This window comes from Grammomys surdaster, unplaced genomic scaffold (genome assembly GCF_004785775.1).
Source record: "Grammomys surdaster isolate TR1022 unplaced genomic scaffold, NIH_TR_1.0 212, whole genome shotgun sequence".
Lineage (NCBI taxonomy): Eukaryota > Metazoa > Chordata > Mammalia > Rodentia > Muridae > Grammomys > Grammomys surdaster.
The window spans coordinates 1,472,315-1,492,516 of record NW_021604657.1 but is presented as its reverse complement, the minus strand read 5'-3'; the positions used below and the strand labels follow the sequence as shown (position 1 = coordinate 1,492,516).

Below are 20,202 nucleotides of genomic sequence, written 5' to 3'. Positions count from 1 at the left end.
TAAAAATTCTTTATATAAAATATTCTACTAAATAAAAAACTCTATGTGGAAAAAATAAAACCTTTGCAATTAATACCACAGGATCTTCTAGATCTGAACCCAGGCATCTCGGATCATTTCACGGTGTTCATTTGTTCAGAACCAAAGCTGCAGTAAAGTTGCTGATAAAGTGAAAATGAAAGCTACCAAAAATGCTTTTCATTTCACATTTGATTTTAAACTAATTTCTGGCTGTGCATGTTCAGGAGCCTTTTCCTGCTGTCATGCTTTGATCAATCACCTTACCCAGTGTGTAGCCTTAGATCCGTTTGCGATCCACCATTTTAGAATGTTGGAAATGTGCATGTTTGCATGCAAAGTAATACATATATTCTAGTAATACATATATTGCAGTTCAGGGCTAAAAAGTGCAAAGGGTCTTATGTTGAAGGCTTGGACCCCAACAGAACAACTTTTACTGGTTCAGAGGTAGTACTTTTGATTGAATAGAGGCCTCTAACTTAGGCTCATAAGTGAAGGAGCTACCAAGAAGGGGTGGAAATTAGATGCCCTTGATGGCAGTAGATCCTTGTAAGTGTTCCCTTAGTGGTCACATCTCTCTGTCTTGTGGGCTTCTCCCTTTTGGCTTTCTCTTCTGTCTCTCTGCTATTTCTCCCCTCTATCTCTCCCTGTGTCTTCTCTCCACTTTCTACCTTTTCCTCTTTCTATTCTATCTTTTCTCTCTCTGTCATTCTTTTCACTTCTTACAATCTACATCCTTACCTCCATTTTCTCTCCCCCTCTCTCCTGGCTTCCATAAGGTGAGCAGACATCTGTGCCATGTGGTTCTGCCACAGCAATTTACTTTGAAAATCTCAGGCCCAATGTAATCATGGAATAGAGCCAGAAAACTTCAGCTCACTCCTGAAACAGAGAAGTAAACAGTGCCTTGCTTCTATTTTAAGCTGTGACAGGTATTTTGCCACAGCTATTTAAAACTGATGAAACATGGAAATATTTAAACACATGACTATATAATTGTATACTAAATAATTCCAGAAGCTTTGTCATTAGGAAGGTACAGACTGACAGCATAAGTTATACAGAATTATCTCATTGTTTTCTTTATATTCAGTTAACTCATTTAATAAAACATTCATATGTACAGTATAGGAGACATAATGTTAAAGACTAAAGAAATCTTTATATTTTGTTATTCTACCATTTTTTGCCCTTTGAAGGCAGTAGGTTCTTGAAAGTGTCCCTTAAGTGGTGGCATTGCTGACTTGCTGGCTTCTCTCTTCTCGCCTTTTGATCTACCATAAAATCAATTTATTTTGTTTAGGTAAGTGAAGAAGATGCCATGGACATCGGCTGGCTTAATAAGTATCATATCATCATTCAAAGTAAATGAAAATTATGTGTTTCATTGACCTTATGTATTGAAATTAAAAATGATTGGCTCAGGTAATAAGACGAAAGTTTTCCATATTCTTTTTTTTGGGGGGGGGTGCAACGAACGTTTATTGATGGTTTCTCAGAGAATAAGGAGGGCTCCCTAGGCTGATGCCTCACTTCACAAGGTAATGAAATAAGAATGTTTTGCTTTTGCTATTCTGACTCACTAATACTTTTTTATGAAATGAGGGTCCCTCTTTCTTCCACATATCTCACTTTTATTTTTAATTCCTAAGTGCCTTTCCATGTTGTTGAATGGAGCTTTCTAATCTTTTGGTTCTGAGGACTGCGCAACTCATGAAGAGTTCTTTGCTGTAGTAAACTCTATTAAGTGTAAGGATTTTTCTTTCCGCATATTCAGGTAAGCAACTGAAGCAGAATTGTTAAGACTGACAGTGAACCAGGTGGTAAAACTGTCTTGGGAGTTGGTAGACAAGAACAGCAATGAAGTGGGATAAATACACAGATATATGATTCCAGAGTGCCAGGAATGGGACAGAAAATAATAAAGAATAGGATCTGTGCATAGACACATGGTATAGAAGATGCCATACAAAAAGAGAGGCAGTAAGCCTAAAGACAGGAGAAATACCAATCATTTCAGAGTCCTTTAGGGCAGCCAAAGTCCTCAAGGATGAATTCTGTTTTCCTATAGAACAAAGAGAGCAGGCTCTTCCTGGGTAGATGAGAAAGAGAGGCAATACCTTTTTCATAAGTGAATCAGAAGCATTCAAAAGATGAGACTGTAACTTACACATACAATTTGTCCCCAAAAGCTCACATTGTGCAAGTTAGACTGCAGCTGATTGCATAGTTGAAAGCTGCTTTGAGGATAAATCTGTTTGAAGTATTAGTTATTTTTTTCTCATTACAATTACAAAATACCTGACAAAAGCAACTCAAGGGAGGGAGAGAGAAAGGTTTTTTGTTTGTTTGTTTGTTTGTTTCTTTCACTCATAGAATAGAGATACAGTTTATCCTGCCAGGAAAGGCATGGTAGCAGGAGCTTGAGGTGGCTGGTCACAAGAGAGTCTCAATTAGGAAGCAGAGGAAGATGTGTGCTTCCTCATTTTGATTCATTGTAGGGTCATCTCAGGGAATGGTGTCCTTACATCTTCTCACCTCACTTAACCAAATCTAGAAATGTTATCACAGTCACAGACACATGCAGAGCTTTGTCTGCTTACTAAGTCCTTCTAGATTCTGTGTAGTTGACACTGTTAACTGTGACAGTGAAGAAGCTAAGTGGGCAAGTTCTAGGTCTAGACTATGTGTAGGACATGGGTCATTGGAGGCATGCTATACTGGTTTTGAATGAGAAATGTATGCTGAGACATTTAAACTTAATCCGCAGTCAGTGATGCTGTTTACAGCTTTGTCTTGTGTCTACTTTTCTGTGCATCGTGTTTGAGGTTAAAGATGTGTGTTCTCTCAGCTTCCTGCTCTGAGAGCCCATCAACATGCTGTCCTCACCACTAAGGACTCTAATCCTCTAGAACTCTAAGCAAAAAAAGAAGTCTCCTATAAGTTGCCTTAGTCATGGTGTTTCACCATAACAATAGAAAACTAATAGATAAGATATGGATAAGTATACCTTGTCTGATTTCCCTCTTTCTGTCTCTTTCTCTGTCTGCCTCTGTCTTTGTCTCTCTGTCTCTTTTTCCTCCTGCCCCAGCCTTTCTTCACCTCAGTTGTCTTTGAACTTGCAGTGTTCATATCACTGTCTTTGTGATGCCAGAATTACAAACTTTGTTGTCACACCCGAGGTCAGAGTAAGTTTCTGAATCCTAATGCTTATCTCTGAAGAATATACCCTAACTGCTCCTACAGAAATCTCCCAGAAGAAGTCTGCTTTTCTCCAAAACTTAACATTTCTCTTTGCAGTAAGGAATTAGATGAGTCATGTATGTCAAGTTCTTGTCAATAATTTTATCATGAACACCACCAACTTCCTATAATAATGTGTTTAACTTACAAAGTAGTTTCTGTTAAAATTGCATCTGTCACACCTACATGCACACTTACACAAAAAGGAGCCCAGTAGCGAATTTTTTTTCTTAACAAGAACTTCCAGTTTTGAATTCTGTGAAGTGAAGTGAAATTGAATGACATAATCCACCTTAAAATGTAGCTAATTTTTCAAGAACTAAACATTAAATAGGAACATGTGCTCTTTGTGGGATTATGCCCAATTTTCTACTGTGGAACATGTGACATAATTACCAGGTAAGATGCTTAGGTCTATAATAAAAATATACCCACATTTTACATTTTAAAATCAAGAAACAATTAAGCTGTGAGTTTCATGCTACTATTACCTCTAGCATAATTGCCAGACAATTTTCAGGCCATAAATAACCCTGCAATTACTTAATGCTTTTTATGGTCTATAGTCTACATGGCAACAATTACATTATTACAGAACAATTACATGAATTACTTTATTTGTAATTGCCATTAAAAAGCATTATTCTACCACTTTGTTCAAAGCACAAAGACTGAGTACAATACATGTAGTGCTGTGTAGTTGATCTATTATTAGGGAATTACCCCTCCATCCTTCATCGTATATTTAAAGAAGCACATACATGAGTCTCAGTGGGTCATTTGTCAAATGTTCTTTTTGTGCTTTAAGACATAGTTGGTAAAGCAAGACAAAGCAAACTTCTTAATTCATTTCATTATTTTCTTCTACAAGTCATGATGCAAGAATGCTCTATAAAACATTAAATGCTCTGAATAAGACTTTAGAGACACATTAATTATAGATTTTGTGTTACAGTAAATAGGTTCCGAACAGCTAGATGTAACTATAATATGTTGATTTTCCTGGGACCCAAGGATATTTGAATGAACCTAAAAATTAAAATATAAGTTCATCAGAATAACGGGTTTAATTAATTTTAATGAATTTAAAAGCAATTGCTTCATGCAAATTAGATATACAAGCAATCAAATGAGGATGAGCCAGGTGGAAACACTGTCATTTTATGTTGATTTGGTAGTCATGTCCCTGTTATAATCATCATTTTACTGCAGACCAATTTCATTTGGGGGCTAAGGTAATTTCTGTCTGTGGGAGGAAGATATCCTATGTCTCTCTCTGGCAAGGGAAAACAGAACACAGTGTCTCATCTTTATGTTGACAGATAGCAGATGTTCATTCTCAGGAGAGAGAAAGTCTCTGCAGAAATCTAAGTTACTGCTAAATTACTACTCCTGAGATTAGGAAGAATTTTATTGTTAAGGCATTCTATTAGACACGGTACTAGGGAATCCAAGCATATCCATGCACATATGTGTACATATTTGTGTATATGTATGAATATATATCCATATTTATATGCATATTTATATGCACATACATACACACACACACACACACACACACACACACACATACACACACACGAGTTGGAAGAAAGCCAAGTTCAAAATCAAGGATTACAGGCTTCAGAATTCTCTTTGGCACAGAAGATGACAAATTTGTTTTATTCAGTCCTTCTGAAGATGCTTATATGCTGATTGAATGAGGATTATTCATAATATGCATAGAAATCTGATTTATTCAAAGTACATAATTTCAATATTCACTTCATTCAAAAATATTTGGGAAAATGGTTGACAATACGCCTTGGAACAATGGTCCATGAAAGGGGATATATGAAACTACCATGATAGACTTTTTGATTAAAAAATATCCAGATACACATAGGGAGAATTTTTTTTCACAGCGAACAATATATAAATCTACAACATATGCTTTCAATAGTTTTTATGTTGCAATTTTCACATATTTGTATCTAGACTTCTGACGTAACAGTGTCTGAGGAATTTAGATATGGGAGAGATAGTAAAACTGCTGTAGGTGCCAGGATACTTTGAAGTGCTTACAACAGGTACATCTAGTATTACAGTCAGAATGCCATGCTGTGCCATCTACTCAGCATACTTCTGCCTCTAAGAGTTTCTGGTTCTACATAGGTGACAACGGAACTGTGTGGCAGAACTGTTCACCAGAGTAAAGAATGGCATTAGGGTACCTAATACAAGAGCTCTATATCACCTAGCGGGCCACTGCATTGTTTAACTTTGTGTGCAAAGTGAGATTGCCAGTGGCATTCAGGTATTGATGTGATGGCTCTGGTGTGTAATCCCAACTCTCAGCAAACTATAGCAAAATGATTACAAATTTGAGGCAAGCCTGAACTATATAGCCAGTTAACCCCATATTAAACAGTGAGGCTCCAACTTAAAATTTAAGTAAATGAAATATATGATTAGAATTAATTAGAAATGATTAGAATACTATTTTTTTCAATGTACTACATGATACCTTCAGAACAGCGCATTTGCAAAATCAGGGAGACATGTACTTGCAAGGTATGTATTAGAATCAAATGTGTAACAATGAAAATAAGCTAAATGTTTTTGGATGGTAGAAAATAGCAGCAAGAAATCTGTATGGCAAGAAATTTAAAGAGACCTTTGCACTAGGTCTTTGTGTAGGGTGACTTGGGGAATTCCAGTGTTCTGTGCTTTGTCTTCACTTCTATACTTAATCCTTGTCATCTCAAAGATGGTAATTCACTGAACCTCAGTTGAATCCTCTCTAACATCATGTTGAAAATGTATTAAATGAGTCTTACAGAATCACCTGTGTGTGACCTGTGTGGGAAGGAAGGATTCAGACAATTAGGCAGGGTGGACAAGAGACCTTTGCAAACCATGAAGTCTGATGAGTGTATGGAAAAAACTAAAGTAAATAACAAACCCACAAAAACTCACTGCTTACCTATTTTTAATCTCAAATGTCAAGATCTGTTCTTACCCATGATATCTGTAGTCTTGTTAATGGGCCATGTAAGCAGACAGAATGATTTCTTGGATGTGGTTCTGAATGTAATACACCTTCAGATAATTCATCTGAGTGGTTGTAAAAATCATGACCAATTCTAAACCTCCACATCACACTAGAAGCTCTGCATTAAATACTAGTTGTTATCACATCCATCCTGTGGTGAAACCATACTTTACTTAAGGCACAGAGAGTATGTGGTCCCAGAGGTTAAGCATTTACCCTCTCTTAGATAGATATTGGAAGGAGCGGTCTCATTCAGAGTAACCACAAACACTATGCCTATTTTAATTCACTATAACATTCCCTTGTGATTAAATTTAACACATAATTCTCAGAAAGGATTGTAAAGGCATCAGGAACGGGAAGCAGAAAATAAATGCTGCTTTTCCAGTGAATACAGAGTATTGATTATTACAGATATGATTCCAAAGCTTTCAGATGAGCTGTTATTTATACCCACAGATGTTTTCTCTTTATAAACCACATCAAAGAGCCTGCAGATAATGTATGCAAATTTCTATAGCCCCTTGTCTCATAATTCCCAAGAATGCACGGCTGATAGAATTTCAAATATCCTTTTTTTTAAGTATATGATTTAAGAAACTTCTTAAAGGATATATATCCATATGAAGGCACATTTTATTATCTGTGTTTCAGGAATTATTTGCTTCTGAAAATGCTTAAAAATTGGTTGGAACTGAATATTTTATGCTTTTGTTTTTTATGAAGCTGATAAAATATAATACATACTGATTAATGCTTTCATAAGAGATATGAGAACTTTTCATTACGCTTGCCTATCATTTGATATGCAACTGAATTTCCAATATTCACATTTTAAGACAATGCTATATTCTGTGGCTCACCTCTATTAATTTTCTTTTATGCTGCAGGAGATGGCCACTTCCCTAAATTACTATAGTAGCTCCATTCATTTTTATTTGCAAAAATTGTTAGACAACAATTATTGAACTAGTATTTTGGGCTCTGTCCATCAGGATGGGTAATTTTATTTTAGAACAATGATTCTCAGTCTTCCTAATATTGTGATCCTTTAATATAGTTTTTAATGTTGTAATGACCCCCAACCATTAAATTATTTCATTATTACTTCATAAATGTTACTTTTCCAGTGTTATCAAACAAAACGTAAATTATCTGTGTTTTCCAATGGTCTTAGGAAACCTCTATGAAAAGGCCATTCAATCTCCCCAAAAGGGGTTGCAACCAACAGTTTGAGAACCACTGATTGAAAAAATGGCAGATTGTGATCTCATTTCTGTTTCTGTGCATACCAAGGTTTCAAATTTGTATTCCTGGACTTTTAAAAATGCAATAATTATAAGCTCAAAGATAAAAATTCACCCAGACAAGCTAGCACTATTGAAATCCTTTTTATTTTTAAAACTTGTTTGTGTTTCTATTTTACTTAAAATATTACGCCTCAAGAATTTTTCTTTCCTTGAAATTGTTGCCTTGAATTAGAGAAAATTTTCAAATATATCACTGTGTAAATGTCGATATAATTTTCAGCCTGTTAAAACATTATAAAGATTCTCTCTCTCAAAGCTGTACTCCATATCCCTTCATAGACTCTAAAGTACAAAATTACCCTGTACACAATTATTTTTTACCCCTACATGTTTTACAGTATTTCAAAGGACAGTGATAAAACACATATTAGCACAAGAGTAATATGACCCACAGTGGAAATGTGGATAAACAGAGTGGTTTTGTATTTTTTATAGAATAAATGCAACTTTTGTTGTTTTCTTTAGGTAACCAGTAACTATACCTTGTTTTCATTTTCAAATTATTTTAATTGGGCAATAAATTATGACAGCTTTGTTAATAGAGGGTATTGACATCTTTTATAATAATCATGTTTGCTGAATTGAACCAAAGTACCCTGAGAAGAACTTCAAGTAGGTTGGTGACCTTATTGAGCTCAGCCTTCATCCCTGTGGACTCAGGGTTTGCTTTTTATGGGAGTAAAATAATGACCATTTAGTGGGTAAACCAGCTGTTAATAGCTATGAACTTATTCTGAAATAAGAAATTAGTTATACTTTATATTCTGTAACAAAATGCAAAAATAAATAGACTTTTTAAAGTTTACATCCAAGTTAATCTTCATTCTCTTTAGAAAAAGAGTTATAGGTTGTATATTATTTTAAAAGCTAGAAGGTAAGTTCCATAAACTATACCTAACATTGGCAATATGAATTCAGCTGGTACCTCATGGGGCACAATAAAGTCTTTTCAAAGTAGAGTGCTCATAATTCTACAGATGAGATATAGCAAGGTCAAAAAAGGAAAGTCATGCCGATTCCATACATTAAATGGAAAATAATTTATCCAGTACATCACATTGACACAACCACCACAGGTCAAGAAAATTATGCCTTATGAAGAGAATTTGAGGGGTACATATTCTTTTTGTGCAAATGACCTTATTTGTTAATGGCTTTATTTTATTTTCATGTCAGAACAGGGCAAGGATGTGCTAAGTTTGGATTACTAACTTTTTATGTTATTTCCTCTGTGTGTCTGTTGTGGGTGTGTCTGTGTGTCCATGTGTGCCTGTATATATGTTTGGTGCCTGTGCATGAGCCTCTGATGCATGTTCACATTTGTATACACATGGTAGCCAGGACAGTATGTCAGTTGTCTTTCCCTATTGCTACCACCTTATTCTAAAATATGTTGCATGCAAAGGTAAGTGTGCTCTATTTACTTTTTATTTATTCTTTAAGTATTTCATACATCTATGCAAAATATATTGATTCCCTTTCCACTCAACTCCTTCCGGATTTCTTCCTTACCATGTCATTCCTAACTTTATGTCCTCTTCTTTTCTTTTAATCTAATGAGTCCAATTAGTGTTGTTACATGGGTGTGGAGCCATCTGTAAGCTTTGTCTATCCTAACTTTTCAAAATATATTTTTATTTATCAAACTCAAATAAAATTACACTGTTCCCCTTCTTTTCTCCCACTTCTAAAATTTCCCAATTGTCAGACATCCTTATTCTTTTTTAAATCTGTGGTCTCTATTTCTTTAGTGTTTCAAACGCACACACACACGTGCGCATGCACACACACACACATGCCACATGCATGCACATACAGGTTTATAGTACAAAGGGGCTCATAGGGGAGGAAATAGTGCAAGAGCCAGAGGAACAGGACATTTGCTGTGAGATCTTTGCCTCCTAAAATATATTAGAAAACCTACATTAACAAGACTGAGCCAGGATAGCATCTTATTTTACTTTATTTTATTTTGAAAGAAAGTCTCTTCACTGAATGTGGAATTCCCTGTTTCAGCTACGCTTGCTAGCCATTGACCTAAATCAATCCATCTATCCCTGCTTCCTTAAGCACGGACCAGGAATTCTAATTAATATCCTCATGCTTCCCTAGCAAGTTCTCTCTACTAATTAAACTTTTATGCATCCTAACATTTGCTGTTCTATAAATAGCAATGTGTTAAGATAAAAGTTGCATTGGACAGGAACCATGTCCTTTGATCATATAGAAATGACTTCATACTTTTCATCAACATTCTGAACAGGAAGCATGTCCTTCACACATGTAGAAATGACGGCATATATTTATTGCCTTTGTGAGAACTGCCAGTGTTCTGCTACCTTCAAACAAAAGTCATCTAGACAATTTATACAAATTTATATCACAAATTTGATTGAAATTCTATGAGATATAGGTACCATTATCATTTATTAAGAAACTGATCCTAAAAATTCAATGCTATTCTATGTTTGTATGTCAAGTGATACCAAGTCAGTTTCCCATTCCAAATTAATAATAGTCCCAAATTGGTTATTCTGTACCCTTTGGAATACACCTGGACAGGATGGAAAGACTATTGGTACTGCCTAAAGGGGTTTGCACATTAAGTTACTTAGAGGTGATATAAGTGGAGTAGTAACCATATTTAGGAATAGGGTAATAAGATGGCATTGGGTAGAGTCAATTTTTCACAGTTATCTGTAATAAGGGAAGGGCACAGAAAAGGAATGAGTCTCCTACAGTAATCACACTGACACTTCAGATCTGTGTAGTCACGAAGAAACTGAAGACCTAACACAAGAGACCAAAGACTAGTTCATCTGAGGTCAGATGAGAATGGAGACCATGGTAGGCTGGACACTGGATGCTGATTTCCAAATGCTACATACTGTGTTCTGAAAGTATACAAACATAAGATGTTCTATAAAATTCCCAGTTGTGAAAAAGTACCTAATTACATTCCTCCATTTCATTTTCCATATTGTATCGAGTACAAGGCTAATTTCTTCCCTATATTTAAGCCCTTCTCATAAATAAATAATGGTCTCAGAAGGATAAATCCTTACTAAAACAGTGCACTTTGTATGAAGTGTAGCTGGCAAAGATTTTCTTCCAAACTATTGTAAAATTAGCAACGTTTGTGGGAGTTGGAAGAAAGGCGGCTGAGCCTGCTGAGAAGCAGTACAGGTCCACACAGGGCACTGAGAATAGGTGGTGCCTCAGGCAGCTGGGGAACTGGTCAAGCCCTGAGACAGCAGAGGGCCTCGGGGTCACAGTCTGGAGGTCCAAAGTGGGGGCAATGGAAGTCGCTGAGGCTGGACAGGAGGGAGGAGGGAAGGTATGATAGCAGCACAGCATGGCTGAGGTGGAATGGGGCTTTGGAGAACCAATCGGCAGATAAGCCCTCCTTTACCAACTCTGAAGATTTTGTAGACAGGTGAAAAAGGAAGAACTACTTGGTGAAGATGTACTCAAAAATCGGCCTCAGGAAGTAGGCAGGATTAGATTGCCTCAGTGATTGTTGTGGACAATGTTCATTGGTGGAACCTGACCAGATTGAGAAGCTCAAAAATGTTATCTACAAGATCTTCTCCAAGTTCGGAAAAATCATAAATGACTATTATCCTGAAAAGGATGAAAAGACAAAAGGGTGTATCTTTCTGGGATATGCTTTTCCTGTCCATGTTGTCGTAGTTATGAAAAGCACAAATGAATAGAAGCTGGATAAGCAGCACGCTTTCCGGGTCAACGTCTTGACTGATTTTGATAAGTACATGAAATCAGTGATGAGTGGGACATTCCATAAAAACAGCCTTTCAAAGACCTAGGCAATTTGCTTTACTGGCTGGAAGAGGCAGAATGTAGAGATCAGTATACTGTGATTTTTGATAGTGGAGATAAGACATCCATCTTTTGGCGAGGTGGACAGATATTTTGTCTGGCGACATGGTTCTACTTGCTTCACAGACAGAGACATATGTGTGCTGGTCTCCTAAGGGCACCTACCTGGCCACTTTCCATCAGTGGGGTATCACCCTCTTAGAAGGGCACAAGTTCAAGCAGATCCAGTAGTTTAGCTACTAAGGTGTTGCAGCTAATTGCTATCTCTTCTGTGAAGGATACCTTGTGACTTTCAACCCACTGATGGACACTCAGGATGACCTTCAGGCCCTCATCATCTGGGACATCTTCATGGGGCATAAGAAGAGAGACTTTCATTGTGAATGCTCAGCTAACTGGCCCATCTTCAAGTGAAGCTGTGAGAGCAAATCCTTTGCCAGAATGACCTTAGATACTCTTAGCATCTATGAAACAACTTCTATTGGGCCTTTTAGATGAGATTGAAGATCTCTGGAATAAAAGGTGTTTCTTGGTTTCTGAGTGGTAGCATCATTACCTTTTGGATGCTGAAAGACAAAGATATTCCAGCCAGGTTGACCCACCAGACAGGAGATCTGAAGGAGAAAACCATCATAGCCTTTGCCTGGGAACCCAATGGCAATAAGTTTGCTGTGCTTCATGATGAGGCCCCTTGGATATCTGTCTCACTCATGCACTACACTGCAAGTTGCACTGACAGAAACATGGAGATTACTTGTGTCTAAACGTGAACAGAACTCCAAAATGTACAAAGGGTTTTGTCACAAATTTTGAAATCTTCTGAATGAGGGAGAAGCAGGTACCTGTTGTTCAGATGAAAGAAACCATCATAGCCTTTGCCTGGGAACCCAATGACAGGAAATTCTGCTGTGCTTCATGATGAGACCCTGTGGACATCTGTCTCCTTCTACTACATGAAGAGTAATGGGAAGATCAAACTCATCAATATCTTTGACAAGCAGCAAGGAAACATCGTCTTCTGAAGTACCCAGGGGCTGTTGATGGTGCTGGCCTGGCTGAGGAGCAAGAGCCCCGCCATGGCAATCGAAAGATCGAAAGTGTTTGTGAACACTTCCGATGGCATTGTCATGAACATTACAGAGCACTACATGGCCTCTGACATTGGGTGGGACCGAACCAGCTGCTACATGGTAACCTCTGTGTCGTGGTGGAGCCATAAGGTGAACAATGCTTATTGGCTGTGGACCTTCCAAGGTTGCCTTCTCCAGAAGAACAATAAGGACCATTTTTGCCAGCTGCTCTAGAGACCAAGGCCCCAGATGATCCTCATCCATGATCAGATAAAGCAAATTTAAAAATTATCTGAAGAAATACTCTAAGAACTTTGAGCAAAAGGATCACATGAGTCAGTCCAAAGCTTCAAAGAAGCTGGTGGAAAGATAGTGGACCATGATGGAGGACTTCCAGCAATACCAAAAAACAATGGTCCAGGAACTCTATATGAAACAGAAGAATGAGTTTCTAGATCTATGGGGAGAGGTGGACACTGATGAGCTGGACAGCAATGTGGATGACTGGGAGGAAGAGGTCACTGAGATTTTTGTCACTGAGAACATTCCTCTGGGAAGTCAGGAGAGATATCAGCACTATGTGTCATTGTAATGTGACCAGGATCCAAGGCCACTCTTCACAGAGAGCCTCAGGCTCAGTTCTCATCTGTGCTTTCTCGCTCTGGACCATGAGTGTATGAAGGGTTCTTTCATCCTGAGATAGCTCTACGCCTTCACCACCATGTCCACTGAGGGGATACTGGAGCCTCTGCTCTCACATTACCCTGTTTGGGATTTTATCAGCCATGTCTGCATTGGAGACTCACTGCAGTGCTCCTAGAGGCTCCTTTAACTCCTGCTGCTGCCCATGGGTTCCAGAGCCTCCAACTGCAGCCCAGTGAGTTTCCACTCACAGACTTGCTGTCCCTGTGGGCCAGTGTCCTGGAGACCATCAGGGAGTCTGCACACTCACCACTTTTGCCAGAAGCTGAGGAGGCACCAAGCACCTCACACCTGTTCAGATTGTGGCAAAGCCTCTGGGCAGGTTGCAACCTTTTGTGGAAATAAAAGCAACCCTTTGTGAAAAATAGAGCAACATTTGCATGTTTAAATAAGAATTAATGGTGGATATTAAAAATATATCAAGACTGAAACTAGAAAAAATAAAATTGCTTATACTACCCTCACATATTTTTTATCTTTTACTCACATATGCCTGTAGTCTCTTATCATATGAATAATTTTTAATTAATTCTCAGATTTGGAAAAATATATGTTAATTCTCTGCTAGAGTTTATGAGTATACCTTGCAATTGACTAATAACACTTTCATATCTAAGTGCACGAAGCCCAAAGAACATTATTTCATTGTTGCTTAACTTTTCCCTTTAAATACAACAGCTTCCGTAGTGAGCATGATGCAAGTTTTGGAGCAGGCACATGTGATCATTGCAACGATTGCCTTCTCCTGAGGCATGGACTCCTTTTGTTTGTAACATGTTGTCATGACTACAGTGAATTGGGCTTGAGCCAAGTTCTTAAGCTGCCCCTTTGCTTTTATCTGTGAATGATATATCAATCTTTGTTTTGCTTGTTTTCTTGTTTCATTCATCTTGCTTTATTCACATATTTATTGATGTAAACTGAGACCCTTTCTCCATTTTTCCTTCCTCTCTTCCTTCCTATTTTCTTGCCTTACATCTTCCATTGGATGTTATGTCTCACTGTAGACCTAGAGTTGACTCATTTCTACTGTGAAATAAGGGTCACTGAGAAGAACCTGAAGGAAATGGCAAAAGCAACTACATCAAAGTTGTTAAGCGTGATTTCTTTGGCACACCTTGCTAGCCAGTCCATGAACTGTTTCAGAAACTGTCCCAATGAAACATATTAAGTCATCATTTCAATTATGGGCCACTTTCACATGGATTTTCTTTTATTTGCTGCTAAAAGAGCCTCCTAACTCATGCTTCCTCACTGCCTTCTGGGAAAGACATAGTCCTCAGATTTGGCAGTGGAACTACACTGACTGATAGAGGTAATGGTCACTCTTGGATGAATGCCCTGCTCAATGGCAGAGAAGATAAAATGACTTTCCTTTAAATCAAAGCCTGACATCAAAGTTATTATCATCAAAGTTATTATGACTTTTTTTCATGGCCTTCATCTTTCTCAATAGCAGGTGGTGAAAAATATTTTTGAACAGAAGTCAGTCATGGTCAAAACGGATTGCAATGCCAAGGGTGGAGATGCCTGTTGGTTCAGAGTTACTGCAAGTGTTGCTACCCTTTGGTAATTTAAGAACAACTATACTTCTAGTAGTTCTATTAAAATGGGCTTGATACAAATTTGAGTTTAGATTCCCAGAGAAAAGAAATTATTTAAACCAAATGCTTAGAATAAACATAAAATGGTCCAAAATGTCTTCTGTATAGGAAGATAGTTCGCCATCACTCTTCTAGTCTCAGATTTCTGTTTCACTGCGGGTTACTATCCTTATGAACTTTCTTATCCTTACTAGCATTATCAATTTGTCCTTATCAAAAACGGGTTATTTCTAATTTATATAAAAAAATTTTCCTTGATTCCTTTTTAAAAAGATTGAATCATTTGTCATTTATAATATAGTTCTGATAAAGTATTGCAGTTATACAAATCTGTTGATAGATTTCAAATATTGTTATATGTATTCAGTTTGTATGCTACTGAATTATCAAAAATATTAAATACATGTTTTCCTGGGTTTGAAAAGGCCTCATAGATATAAGTATTTGAATTATAAAATCATTATTTTCTGTTCTTGCACATAACAATACCATTAGTTTGTAAGGGAATATTTGCCCTCACAGATTTTCTTCTTAATGTATATTGGGCTTCATAATCTCACATCTCCACTATTACCTATTTCTGTGTTACTTGCTATTAGTTTCAATTATTATTTCCTATTTGTACTCAAGTGTATTAAAATATTTCCTAAATATTTGTCAATTATATGGAATAAAATATATGAAGTGACTGGTTATAACAGAAATAAATAACGTAAAATAGCAGAAATGGGATGGTGATGTTTATAAAGAAAATAAATAATATCAAAATATCTTTGTGGATTTACCAGGTTTGATTTCTACATTCATTTCTATAACTTTTTTTAAGAGCTAATAAAATATTTTGGTTCCTGGCTTAGCAAATATTCTTGAAATATACCAACAAAAATACTTAGGGTACTTTTTTTTTGACTGTCACAGAAAAACAAAAATTTTCAGTGTACAGTGTAGCAGCAGTGGCAGTAGTAATGACATACACATTGTATAACTGTGCTTTTGAAATTTTTCTCCCTGCAACACATCTTAGTATGATACAGTCATTTTAATGTTATATAAATCATTCCATAGACATATATATATATATATATATATATATATATATATATATATATATATATTCATCTATGCATCTAATTCTTAATTTAGTTTAGAAACTTATAATTTATAAGATATAGATATATTTCCCTCCTGGTAATTATTGGTCTTAATTTTTTATTCATTTTGATGTTATCATTAATAAAATTGTCTAAAATCTCCTTTTAGAATAGTGTCTTGTTAATTGACAGAAGACTTTGAGTGCTAAAATATATATATTGCAAACTTTCTGGCTTTCTTTACTATTTGTAGGAGTTTTTGTATGAAATTTTCTACATATACATTTACATATAATTTAATCTATTAAATGAGAGACTTTTACTTCTTTTACAATATGTGAAGTTTTCAGTTATTTTTTTTCCTCCAGTTGTTTTACCTAGGCCTCTAAACAATGTTTCATGTAACAGCGGAGTTAAGCAGGTTTCCAGATTCCTCTTTCAGAAGATCAAAATCTGTTCCGCTCCTATGTGTCATTTGGGAGCAGTCTTGAATTTTCTCACACTGCCAAGCTTCTCTTTTACTCTCAGCAGCCCACAGGCATTCAGAAAGAACTGCTTCTCACCAGTGTTTGATTAGAAGATAAAGAAAGCCATTGGTTGTGGCCCTTTGGGACTGCATTCTGTTGGATGCTGACTTTGTCATTTTCCAATTACTGTAACAAAACACCATGGCCAAAGCAACTTTTATGAAAGAACACATGTAATTCCATCCATAGGGTTAGACAGAGTCCATGGCTGAGACAGTGGACAGCATGGCATCAGGCATGCAGTGCTCTGGAGCAGTAGCTGAGAGCTCATGTCTCAATTTAAAACCAGGAGCAAGAGAGTGCTATATTGATACCCCTATTGATGTACCTCCTTCAACAAGGCCACACCCCCTAAACCTTCCAAAAATAATTCCACCAACTGGGACCAAGTATCCCAATACAAGAGCATGTGGGGGGGGGGGTTGACAATTTCATCCAAACTAACACAGATATGCTGTCAGTTCTTTTTCTGTTAACAGTTAGGTATGCTTGGAAATTCCCTCTTGGTAGCTCCTAACCAGGCTGGGTTTAGGTCATTACAGATGAGAACAATCGCTCTATTTCAAGCTTTGGTGAATCTGTTATGTGCTCTCAACCTTACTGAGACACTGCAGCTTCATTACCCATTCTTACATAGGCTCTCTAGAGTTAACATGTCATTGAGTCAATGTCTTTGTAGGGAATTGAAATCTAGGATTTCCTAGCCGAGCCCATATTCCTGCATCGTTCAGTCCTTTGAAAGTGCTGTTGTCATTAGAACCCAGTGTTCATGAGCATGTCAAATTAAACCATCCTCACCTGAGTTTTAAACATGTAATAAGCTAAACCATGATCCTTTGGAGTCTTCAGGAGTCAAATAGATTCCTTTTTGTTACTTAAATTCAGAATCTCTTGCAAAATTTACAGAGGAATCAAGTAGAATGGAACAGAACTTTAGAATATCTATCAAAGTAAGAGTTTTAATACTTTTTCTCTTAAATTGTCTTACACAGCTGGATCACAAAACTTCTCACAAAGGAAAGAGACAGTATTAAATTATTCAAATCAGGAGACAATAAAACTACTTAAGAAAACCAAGCATATTTTAAAATTTACCCTTTATTGCTTTATGTTCTTGAATTTATATGACAATTTTATTCATAAACTACTCTGAAATTTAAAAGTTTAAATGCATAGAGTCATTTGAAAACATATAGGAAATATACAAAAATAAAAAGCAAACTTATCTTTTGCTGTACATGAAGGGTTAGGGTCCTACTTTTGTTTTAATGTCATATTATGTCATGTGTTTGTTTATAAGAAAATAGCTTTAACATGATGTAATAACATGAAGTTATTACACTTCATTGTTTTGGCATAAGTGCTAGTGTTCCCTGGAGCTGCATTAATAATGGACAGATATTGAATTTTATGATTCTTTCAATTGACTGCCTAAAATAGTCCTTAATTTAAAACCTAATTATCTCTGCTCAGAGATGCCTGAAAAGACCAAAACAAGATTTAATAAATGTTGACTAGTCTATTTTATTTGTATTCCTGTAGATTTTTCATAAACAATTCAAGCTAAATCTCTGTATAGGTAATGAATTTCTGTGTCCAGTCCTTTTTTCTCTAAGAAATAACATATTAAATCATTGTATTCATACATTATTCATTTATATCATAGCTATATTGAAAAATAGCAAAATGACAATCTTTATTAATTTCATCTGTTATTTAGAATAAATATTTATCTTCATTATTCAGAATATATATATATATATATATATATATATATATATTCATTCATTAAAAATAGAAGCAAATCCTACTCCATTCCTGTTTCAGTATTTTAAACTTTCCATATACAAGTTCAGAATAATTAAATTTCAGTAAATGACTAAGTATTCTCTTTCCCATTTTTTTTCTACTCATTCTTTGCTTAGGTAATAAAAAAAATCTTAGAGATTTTAGGCTTGTAATTAATGTTCTTAGTGTTCTCATTTGCTAAACCTCCCAAGTTAATTTGTATGGATGTTTCTATTTATTAGATCCTTTAAGGCTCCAAACTGACATGGACTAAAATGTAAAGAGAATTTTCTAGACTTTATAAAGTTTAGCCACTGGAAAACATTTAGATGAATTTAAAAGTGTTGTTTTTCCAAAGGCATTTATTTTCCAAAACTTAAATTTGGTAGCCAAACTAGAAAACTACTTTTCCAAGTGCTGAAATTATCTTTTGTAATTTGTTTTATCTGTATGACTTGAAGGCCACCTTGACATTATCATTACTGTAGCACCTTATAATTCAGCTTCCTCTAACATTTGTAAGTGTGTATGTGAGAAGAAAGAGACAGAGATTTTGACCATTCAATCATACCTGGAACATATGTATATATAGATATAGATAGATATAGATATAGATATAGATATAGATATAGATATAGATATAGATATAGATATAGATATAGATATAGATATAGATATAGATATAGATATAGATATAGATATAGATATAGATGTATGTATATATATGTATATATATTTATATATATGTGTGTGTGTGTGTATACCTGTATATGTGTATATATACGTATATTTACTTATTTTGCATGTGCACAGTATGTATGTATACATGCATACTAACCTATGAATAAGCACATATATGTGTAGACTTACATTTGTGTGTTTGTTGAGAGAATCAAAGTCAATGACAGCTGTTGATATCTTTTGCTGAAATCAGAAGTCATAGGTTCTGGCTAGTCTGGCTAGGCAATTAACCTGAGGTTTATCCTGTCTCTGACACCACACATACTTTTTTTTTTTAATATGGGTTTTAAAGATTCGAACTCTAAGCTGGGCAGTAGTGGCGCATGCCTTTAATCCCAGCACTTGGGAGGTGGAGGCAGGCAGATTTCTGAGTTCGAGGCCAGCTTGGTCTACAGAGTGAGTTCCAGGACAACCAGGGCTACACAGAGAAATCTTTTCTCAAAAAACCAAAAAAAAAAAAAAAAGATTCGAATTCTGCTCCTTCTTACTCATATGCATAAAGCACAGCATTCTCTTGAGTCATTTTTACCAGACCTGCAACATACAGTTTAATTCACAGTTTGATATATCACACTTTATATAAGACTCTAGGGAGCCTTAGCTTATCAGAGACCCCTTGAGTGAACCACATCGAGCCAGAAATCAATGTAAAAAGCAAGAGGAATTTATTGTTCCAACACATTGGGGTCGTCCTGCACCCCAAGGAGAGGTGGGGACCCTGGGCAGCCTGTTTGGCCCATTTTCATACAGTTTTTAGGGTAGTAGCCATTAGGCACAATGTGATTGGTGGAACAGTGTGACTTTTTAAATGATTGGTCTTTAGGGAATAAGGTGGCAAGGACCTCCTTTGTCTGTAGATGGCAAGTATTGGTCTGTCCTTAGGAATGAGTCTACATGCTCTGGGCCTTTCCCACCTCCTGGTGGGATCCTTCCTCTATGGTCTGAGGAATGGTAATTAGCCTCTCCTATCCAGAGAGATGAGTGTCTTGAGCTGACCTCTTCACTAGCATGGTCAAAGCTATTAACTTTATATGCATTGCCAAGGAATAGTCTCGATTTAGAGAGGAGTTCTGAGAGAAGAGGTGTCTGGGAGCAGAGAAAACAAGTTACTTGGAGTCAAATCCTGGGTCTAAGCTGGTGGCCTATGTTCTGCCAGAGACAGCTTTCCAGATTACTTTCTCTCTCTCTAGTCGGCTTTCTCTGGATCTCCTTCCCTCCCTCCCTCCCT

The 20,202-nt window shown here is 36.3% G+C and overlaps 1 pseudogene; it reads left to right on the top strand.

Moving 5' to 3' along the window:
- Nucleotides 1–9,001: 9,001 nt before the first annotated feature.
- LOC114625036 lies at nucleotides 9,002–13,113 on the top strand (annotated as a pseudogene).
- The last annotated feature ends 7,089 nt before the right edge of the window (nucleotides 13,114–20,202 follow it).